Source organism: Macrobrachium nipponense, chromosome 19, assembly GCF_015104395.2.
Source record: "Macrobrachium nipponense isolate FS-2020 chromosome 19, ASM1510439v2, whole genome shotgun sequence".
NCBI lineage: Eukaryota > Metazoa > Arthropoda > Malacostraca > Decapoda > Palaemonidae > Macrobrachium > Macrobrachium nipponense.
The window spans coordinates 65,341,441-65,351,826 of record NC_061088.1 but is presented as its reverse complement, the minus strand read 5'-3'; the positions used below and the strand labels follow the sequence as shown (position 1 = coordinate 65,351,826).

Genomic DNA, 10,386 nt, shown 5'->3' with positions numbered 1-10,386 from the left:
GCTTTCAATTTTAACTTGCCTTTAAGTTAATGCAATTGTCTTCTAGTATTAAACATGATTTTATCATTTTTATTTGGCTTTATTAATAGAGTCTGCTATCGCAAATTTGTTTTAGTTTCACAAACTATACTATCATTATAAAGTTAAGATTTACCCGCCAAATGAGTCTAACTAGAATCTTACAGTGCTGGCCCGAAAACATTAGGGAGGAAATTATATATAAAAAAAAAAAATATGCACGTAAAATGCATGTCTACAGTGGGATGGGATGGAATGGTAGTTAATGAATTACAATAAATTAATGATAAATAAGGATGATTGTTAGGTGATAGATGAGGTTGGAATTAAAAATATGAATTGAACTTATAAATGACTGAAATAGATGAAAATGACTATTTTAGTAGGGTATAAATGTTAAATTTTATTAATCAAATGTTTTTTTTTTTTTTTTAATACTCTATATAAAGAAAATTTATCTGACTGTTGGTATTCCTGGTAATGATTTATTACCTAAATATTAATTTCTTTGTCTATTGAAATTTTGGCAATCACATAAAATATGTTTGACTGTTAAAATTGTATTGCAGACATTGCAATGAGTGATATGTCCCCTCGTGGAGTAATTATTAAATAATCGTGGGTTAGTCTTGTATGGCCTATTTGTAATCTTGTTAATATTACTTCAGCTTATTTTTCATTTTGTTCAGATGAACTCCACAATACATTCTGCTTGATGTACTTTATTTTCTGGTGTCTGCTTAAAGCTGGTATCACACTAGTCATTTCTTGCTCGTGGTTTTGGCCAGCATCCAGCTGATGCTCGCGAGCAAAAATGTTGTATCGTCACACTAGGAACTCGTGGTTTCGAGGAGCCGTAGGAAAAAGTAAACAAAACTGATCAGCTGATATCATCATGGCTCCCAGAAATTGTCGGACTGTTGCAAGATGCGCTGCTGTGGTTTATTTCTCGGAAACTTACGTGAATGCAAGAGTAACAAAAAACGTTTGTGGGTTCAAGAGTGGCTCAGGAGAGTATGTCCTATCAGCAGCAGCCATCTTGTTTGTTTACACTATGCTGTGGCTCGCGGCTCGTGCTGGCTGCTTCCCGTCCTGCTGGGAAGCTAGAATCTTGAGCTAAAAGCTCCCGGTTTTTCATTCTCGGCAGCAACGGCTCGCTGCTCGAGAAAAAAATGCCTAGTGTGAGGCCAGCTTAACTATCCCACAGATTTGGCTATTTTGTCTTTAAGCACTGCTTCACAGAGTTTATATAATCTGTAGCAGGCAATTTATTGTAAAAAAAATAAGTGAATTTATCCCAGACTTGGCTTTTTCATCACCTTGGATTCCAGCATTTTTCAATGTTAACCCCACGTGAATATAATTTATTGATGATTTGTTTAATTTGTTTTACTAAAGGGTTCTTGTGTGTAACTTTTGAGATATTCAATTGTGCTTTTTGAGTCAGAATAGATTACATATATATTTGGTATTCAGCTTATTATTTGACAATTTTATCAGAATGATTGCCAATATAATTGTTGTTAATTCAGCAGTAAAGACAGTTGCTTCAATTGGCAATGAATTCTGACATACTGCACTACACTACTGGTAGTGTAGTGCAGTTTGTCAGAATTCATTGCCAATTATATGCAATGGAGATTTCCTAGAACACTTGATGAATTTTGTTTTTGTTTTTCCTTCAGATCTTGTGTTTGAGGGGTGTGAGGATCGAACAGACACATAGACAGAACTGTACTGGTTTATTATTCAGAAACATATACATAAGGAGGCTGTGCGGACGGTAATGTAGTATCCATCACGCACACACACAAAAGGAGACAGAGTCCTGCTGCGATTGTGCTTTCTCGCACATACAAATATACACATAATTAAGCATACAGGATACATATTTTGATGATATATATTGGCAGAAAGGCCACATACTGCTCTACATTTTAGTGTATACAGTGGACCCCGCGTATTCGCGTTCTCCGGATTCGCAGATTTCTCTCGGGAACGTTTCCCCGCATTATTCGTGGTATTTTCTATGAAAAATATCCACAAATTTCTGGTTTTTTATCAATTTCATCATAAAATGCACTTTTTGTGATAACTATTAAAAAAAACAAAGTATAAAAATTTTTAGTGGGTTTTTCCTGAGTTTTAACTAACAAAATAGAATGTTTTTAGCATTTTTATAGGGGTTCCAACTATTCACGGGGGGTCTGGTACGCATCCCCTGCAAATATGGGGGGACCACTGTATATATATTTATATATAAAGGTATTTACAATGAAAGGACGGACATTTCGGCAGAAATGCTGTCCTTACAGACACTCCCCCCTCAAGACAATGGTTATCACAATAATCGTTGGGTGAATGGTCATTGGTATCTCCAGCTTGAGTATTGTCAACTCTTCATTAGCACTGGAGGTTCCAAGAAAGAGTGTCCAAGAACACTATTTCTTTCTGGCTTCGTGAAATGGTCAGGAAAGCATACTCTGCTGCTGGCGAAGATGACACTGGTACCTTTCACCTGAGTGGTCACAAAGTTGGGTATTGGCCCTTCCCTTGCATTCTGTAAGAACCTGTCAATTCACCAGGTGCTGAAGGCAGGGGTATGGTTGCTTTCAGACCACCTTCACTTTTTTTTTTTTTTTTTTTTTTTTTTTTTTTTACCCTTGGGATATTGTCCACAGGTCCTTGGCTTTTTTTCCTTGGGACTGGTGGTGGCTGCTCAGCAAGTTGTGTAGCTTACCTAGCTAGGAGTGACTGGCTCTCCTTTGCCTCCTTTCAACCTACTCTATTCTCTCGGGTAGAAATTACACGGACCATTACATGCTGGAGACCGGGCAGCCAATGCAGGTAAGAGACTCCAAAGAGCTCCCAGTCTATGTTTTATTAGATTATGGGAACATATAGCCTCTCCTTCCCCTAGCAAGGTGGGGAAGGAAGCCATGATGTAAGACAAACCCAATAGTTGCAATTGCGGTAATATCTTTGACATTATGGTTCTTTGCTTTTTATATAGGTCTACATTCCTCCTTCATGTGAAATAGCCCAGAAGTCTGACTTTTGATCTCGCAGATCCTGTACTCTGATCAAATTTATATAAACCAGTTGATATATGTAGATATGTTATAGATAAATTACTATAAAAAATCAAACTGAAGATCATGAAAAATAGACTACTAGTGATGAAATGTTTAAAGCTCAAGAATCCCAAACTAAGAAAAATTAAATTTATAAGGAACAAAAAACTCAAGTTTCACTAAGATAGCAAAACAGACTTTTGTCTATCTTAAAAATCTCACCAACCAAACCTCCTTAAGGTCAGGTTTGTTGCTTTGGTAACCTCAAAGCATCTTTGAAACAGAGCCTTAGTGTAGAGTTTTTCTAAAGTTGGATTGTTTGTACCGATATACAAACCCTCAGTCCTTTACAATAGGATATGCTTAAGAGGGCCGGCTGGCTAATGCCATTCTTTAAGGACAGGACTTTGATATTCATACCACTTAATAAGGTGACTTGGGAAATCTCCAAACCGCATATGATTTTCGCCTCTGACCTTCAGTTTTGTGATTTATCCCGAAAATAACCATTTTTCAAATTCCATCTCCTCCCTTGATATTTAATATTAAGACCTGGGATTACTACCATTTATAGACCTGATGTAGACCTCCAACCAAATGAGGAGTTTTTTTTCTAAAAGTCACTATTTTGCTAGATATGAATTTTTCATTATGGTAAAAAAAAATAAACCCTATAAATTAGGAAAAAAAAATTTATAAAAAAAAAGAAACAAAAATTGGAAAAAGAAGGGGTTCTATAACGTCTTTCTGAGTTATATACCAAATTCCAATGTTATAGCTTTAAAACCAAGTGAGAAGATAGATTTTGAAGGTCAATAACTATAGTTTTGAGATACAGGCGTTCAAAGTTTTTCTTCATATTTTTATAACGACAATGTTAATAAATAATGATTATTATGAATGTATATTTCTTTTTTGTGGATTAATAAACCAAAACTATTTTATTTATCATAATTTAATCATAAATGATGATCCCTTTGCTCATATATCATAGCTTGGGGCACTGTGTCAGGCAAGACGGGGCACTCCTTCCTACGCAACTCTCTCTCTCTCCTTAACTAACTCGGCTTATTACAGCGAATTTTCTTCTTCTGTATGTTACCTAGATGTTTTCCTAGTATTTTTATGTTTTGGCATGATGAAATTCTTGCCAAAACAAAAATAAACAAACGTAAATACATGAGAATGTCAAGAGGTGAAATTCGAAGTTGTACTCTCTTTTTACAAAGACAATGTTAATAAATCATGATTATTATGAATTTCATATTCCTTTTTGGGTATTAATAAACCAAAACTATATTATTTATCATAAATTAAGATCCGTTTGCTCAAAGATCGTAGCCTGGGGGACATTGTGACGTGTGCTTCAGGCAAAACAGGGGCGTTTACTTACTACGCAACCCTCCCTCTCTCTCTCTCTTCACTAACTACGCTAATATCACATATATTATGATATTCTGTAATCATATTAGAGCGAATTTTCTTCGTCTTTATGTTAGCGAGATGTTTTCCTTGTCTTTTCCTCATTGGCATGATGAAATTCTTGCCGAAACATAGATAAACATGTAAAAGCAAGCGAATGTCAAAGGTGTAACTCGAATGTGTAGACTACTTGAAAGTCTGTGGTCGCACTGATCATGGTTGAACAGTTGATACTCCCCTCTGCGAACCACGGAATCTCTACAGATGCCATTTCTCACAATTTCTTTGACAATAATTATCAAAATTTACGGTAACAGAAGAAATATTGCATTTTCTTGTACGGATGAATGTTTTAGGCTTATTGAGTTATGTTTACTAATTACCCTGTAACTACGAAAGTAAGAGGAATTTTGACGAAATATTTCGTATACATATTCTCAATTGCCATAAGAAGCTCCATGAATTTTTTCATGAATTTGCATTTTTCACCCTATACCCCCATATACAGGCAGTCACCGGGTTACGACGGTGTCGGCTTACAACGTTCCGAGGTTATGACGCTTGTCAATAGAAGTTATTTCCAGGGTTACGACGCCTATAACGCTCATCTGGGAGATGAAACATGACACCAAAAATGCAAAATAATCAATATTTGAAGGTTGATACTCCCCTCTGCGAACCACGGAATCTCTACAGATGCCATTTCTCACAATTTCTTTGACAATAATTATCAAAATTTACGGTAACAGAAGAAATATTGCATTTTCTTGTATGGATGAATGTTTTAGGCTTATTGAGTTATGTTTACTAATTACCCTGTAACTACGAAAGTAAGAGGAATTTTGACGAAATATTTCGTATACATATTCTGAATTGCCATAAGAAGCTCCATGAATTTTTTCATGAATTTGCATTTTTCACCCTATACCCCCATATACAGGCAGTCCCCAGGTTACGACGGTGTCGGCTTACGACGTTCCGAGGTTATGACCCTTGTCAATAGACGTTATTTCCAGGGTTACGACGCAGGTTCGAGGGTTATGACGCCTATAACGCTCATCTGGGAGATGAAACATGACACCAAAAATGCAAAATAATCAATATTTGAAGGTTTTTTTGATGGAAAATGCCATAAGAATGCAGTTTACATAGTTTTCAATGCACCCAAAGCATTAAAAGTAAGGTTTTCTTAGGATTTTTGACAATGTTCCGGCTTACGACGATTTTCGGCTTACGACGCGTCTCAAGAACGGAACCCACGTCGTAACCCGGGGACCGCCTGTATAGGGGTTCCGGCCGGCCCCCTTAAGGTGTAGCAGTTGGGTACGGTTGTAAAATCTTGAACAAGGTGGTTAGGCAGTAACTACCATCTGGTAGGCTAGCTTATCGGACGAAGAAGGGGTGGGTTGTTTGTGGTGCTGATGTTTGAGGGATCTCCTCTTGTTTCGGAGGGCAATGCCCTTTGATGTGAAAGGAGAATCCCTCTCCTTAATCAATTTTTCTTTTTTTCTGCAGGCTAACAGTGAGTGATAGTGTATTACAGTAGTGGATGGTTGGATATATCTTCGTTTTCGGTATCCTAACTGTCGGAATTGTACTCGTTCACATGCCGTGACATTGACCCTCGAGTGTGTATATGGGTCCCCAGCTGGAAAAACAAATTGATTTGTTATCCTGAGATTTCATCACTGGCCAGCATCTACAACTGCCCTATGGTTGTTATCTCTACTTCGAGGATGACTGCAATTCATCCTGTAGAAGTAGTCCTGCAGAAGTTGGCAAAGAAGCCGAGGAAGAAGAGGTCCTGAAGGTGTCGTTTTGTCTTTGTCGTCATCATCTCACGCCTCCTCACCTTCCTCTCAAAGGCTTTTCTACCTAAGAAGACGAAGGTAGCTTCTCCGCCCCCCTAAGAAGTCTTGCCACATGACTTTTAAGGGTCTGCATCCTTCCCCAAGGAAGGAAGCAGTTGGCTCTCTTGTTGGCTTACCTCCTCATTCGGGAGTGGGACCTTTACATTGTCCCCAGGGTCTAGTATCTTGGGAGCCTAAGGAGTTTGAACCAAGGTTCAATTTCCTGACTCTGGTCTCCGGGGCGCTGCTCATGGAACCAGGTCCGTGTCAGAGGCTCGTTCGTGCGTTTCTCCGAATGTACAATCCCTCAAGGGGGCATCATACATCCACAGTCAATGACCAGGAGTCCTCTCTCTGTCGTGACAGTGGCGTGGGGCAAGAGAAAGGACCAACCCGACCCACTTGGGATGGCTTTTATCAGGTGCAAGGGTCGATGTTGCTGTTCCCTAGAATAGGACATTTGGAGAAACAAAGAGATCCTTTATAAAGCCCCCTTCACACAAGGTTTCAGCCTTGAAGACGACTGGGATGTGTCATGAGGATGATGCATGTTCTCGCCAGGCCAGGCCACACTGTTGCCAGCAATGGCGCAGCTGTCAAGGCACTGCTACCAGTCTTGCTTTTAATTCTGCTACCAGCGCTGCTACGGTGCCATGAGAGCCTCTGCATTCTCCCCGGGAATGCGTTTCGTCAAGGCGACTGCGCTCTCCTAGACCAACGTCACTGTCACCACCACCAGGTTGATGACAGGATGTAGCTCAGAGAGGAATCCTGCAGAGTTTTCTCCACAGAATTCATTATCAAGGGCCTACATTCCTGGTGGGGTCTCAGGGTCCCACCAGGCATACACCCATTTTGTTGGGGAAGGATTGTCTGCTCACCGTCTTGGCACCTGGTGTCCCGATTCTTAGGATACGAACACCTAGAAACTGTTCTCTCTGGTTCTTTCTGTCCTTTAGGGGATTACTATTCGCAGACCCCTGTGGGGTTTTGTTTTGGGAGCCTCGAGTGCATATTCTGTTGCATTACACTCTTAATCCAGTCTTAAATGCTCACATATAGGACTGATTTTCATGCCTGTTCCGCCTTGATTTTTATGGAAGTTGAAGTGGGGCCCCTCCCCGACGATCGTTTGATGAAATTTGGAGTATCGTCAAGCACTTGAGTTCCTTGGCATTTTTTGGCACTCTCCGAGTGTTTTTGGTTTTTTATGACTTACAAACACTCAGGCGAGATGGTTTGCCCAATAATTGTTATTGCAAAAGTCGGGAGTCTCGCTGAGCATTTGAAATACGTGGAATTTCTGGCGTACTCAGTGTGTTTGGTTTTCTGTGATTTCCCAACACTTGGGCGAGACGGCCATCCACGATTTTGTTATTCCGATGAGTCTTGCCGAGCACCAAGATCCCTTGGTTTCGCTGGTGCTCATAGAGTGCTTGGCTTCTTTGTTGCTGAGCACCAGGGCGAGACAAGGCTCACCCCATTGTTGTCTTTACAAGGGTTGGGAATCTCGCCAAGTCCGGGGATTCTTAAGAATTCCAGCGCTACTACCACAAGTGCTTGGATAGCGAGACAAGCCTTTACCAGTACAGAGGAGCTTGCTCTTCAGCCTGGTTTGGGTTTAAACAGGACTTGGTGCTGCATGCCTTCACCTTAGGGGTGAATGGTCAAGTTCCGTCTCTGTCTTAAACCTTAGGGTCCGAACACATAAGACAGCAGATGGAGAATTCCCCTTTATTCTTCTGAGAGCTTCGGCCTCGAAGGGGAATAGTTAATTGGGAAGAAGTGTTAGTTCTTTGCGCAGGATTACCACTCATAATTATGTTTTGGTGATCTACCCAGCTCACTTTACTCAGCTCGGACAGCCCAGGTCTGCCGAGTCGAGTGCTCAGCTTTGCCAAACGAACTCTCTGCTGTTGATCAGTGCGGTTCTTTGCCTGGTATAGCACCCTCCTTTCCTGGTGTTGCAGTCGTGATGTTATCTCGTCACAGAAGGAGTCATTGTCTTTGTCGTCCAGCGCCTCCTTATCTCCCTCTTCGAAGACTTCCTGACCTAAGAAGAGGAAGATGTCTTCTCTCTGCATCGTCTCCATGGGGAGGAAGCAGTTGGCTCTCTCATCAGCTCACCTGTGTGATCCTTCAGGAGTGGGACCCATGATGCTGTCCCCAGGAGCTAGTGTTTCGTGAGCCCCAGGGTTCGGACCTAGGTTTGTTCTACTGTATCTGGTTCCAAGGGCGTTGCTCATGGAACTGGGGCTGTGTTGGGTACTCGTTTGTGAGTCTCTCAGAGTGTACAACCTCCAAAGGGGGTTGCACACCCGCAGTCACTAATGGGGAGCCTTCTCTCCATTGTGACAAGCTGCGCAGAACAAGAGAAGGGACCAGGCAACTTTGGTGACTCAGACCCACCTGTGAAAACCAGGGATGGCTCTTCTTCAGGTGCCTAGATCGATGTCACAGTTCCTTGGGACAAGACATCTGGAGGAGCTAGAGGAGGTTCTCTAGGGAGTCCTCTTCGTGAAGTTTGATTGCGGGGAATAGACACGTAGCAAGACGTGTCAGGTTCTTGCTAGCTTTTGGCGCATTCAACTTCACTCAACTCTTCCTCACCTTTGCACAAACGAACCTGTTATAGGAAGAGAATGCTTCGTTGGTTGAGTGAGAACCTCTGCTCTCCCTGCAAGAAGCGTTTTTGCTTAAGCAAATAAGTTTTCCTACTCTGTGCATTGCTGTTATCACTGCAAGTTAGAGAAGAGCAAACAAGAACAACCGTTCCTCTCTTGTTTTTTTCCCCTCTACTTCAAGGATTACAGAGGGATGAACGAGGGATTAAGAGGGACACTACGGGACTATCTTCGTAGTTCGATCTTAGGATCTCGCCAAACATATATTCAATCTGTTCGGGATGGATATCACCAAGAAGCTGAACCCCACCGCCACTCCAGTGTTGCTGTTAGGAATGGCCAGTTTGGCATGAACTTCTTGTCTTCAGTGTCCTGTTATTGCAGAAGCCTCCCTTTGAGACAACTCTACTTCCCTCTCTTCATTAAAAAATGAAGGAGGTTTGCTTCCAGTCCTTATTCTTTTTCCCTCTTAACTTTTCCCACTTGACTGAAGAAGAATTAAGCTGGCGCTCAATTAACAGGATCCTAAGAATATACTTGTATATTCTCCTTGCGACATGCTTCTGTCATCAGTTGCACTGTCCGAGTAACTGGCGCATACCTGTAAGTTAGCTCTCGGGTATGTAACCGAAGTGAATAGTACAGTCTCTTAATTAACCTGAAACTCAGGACAGCCTTTCGGGCCTTTCAAGAGCTGTGGGTTTTGATTTTGAGATGACTAGTGGTATTGTTTCACACCACCACAAGGTTCGTATTATCACCGAGCAAGAGTGCTTCGTTCCCTCTCATTTCAGTTAGCATGCACATTCTCGAGCGTATCCTTAGCACATTCGAGTGTTCTATAGCTGAATGCATTCCTACGGAGTCGTGCAAGGGGCAGAGTACTGCCTTACCACTGAGATTCTGTTCATCTTGGTATTGATTCTCCTCTGCCCGGCCATCACAGACTTAGTTCTCTGCTTGGCTTGAAATTCTCATGTATGCTTTATGTGGAATGCTCCACATTTGCCATTGCGAGAATTACCAGACAGAGATATATCTCATTAGACTCATTATCATCTTTGTTTACCTCAGGGTACAACAGAAGTCCATAGTCTTTTTCTCCGTCGCAATTGTTCAGTAGACAACTGCGATGATTAAGAATGATTTTTCGGACATTACAGCGCTGCTTTCCCTGGCAGCACTGCTCACTCTGACAACGCAGCTGTCAGGATATAGTGAAGAGTTCCCCCTGGTCCAACTTTAGTGTTAAGGAGCAGTTCATGCAGGCAGTACATCCCTGTGTTTTAATGGCTAAAGACTTTCAGCCTTCATTGCAAGCACAGGCCTTTTGTGCTGAACAGCAATGAAATGGCTGAAATTCTCTTTCAGTCCTATGTAAATTATAGGAAGAACCAT

At 41.3% G+C, this 10,386-nt stretch overlaps 1 protein-coding gene across 1 annotated transcript in view; it reads left to right on the top strand.

Moving 5' to 3' along the window:
• The window catches only part of LOC135217703 (26S proteasome non-ATPase regulatory subunit 12-like), a 431,722-nt gene that overhangs the window by 95,021 nt on the left and 326,315 nt on the right, over positions 1 to 10,386 (top strand). The gene's annotated exons all lie outside the window — the stretch shown is intronic.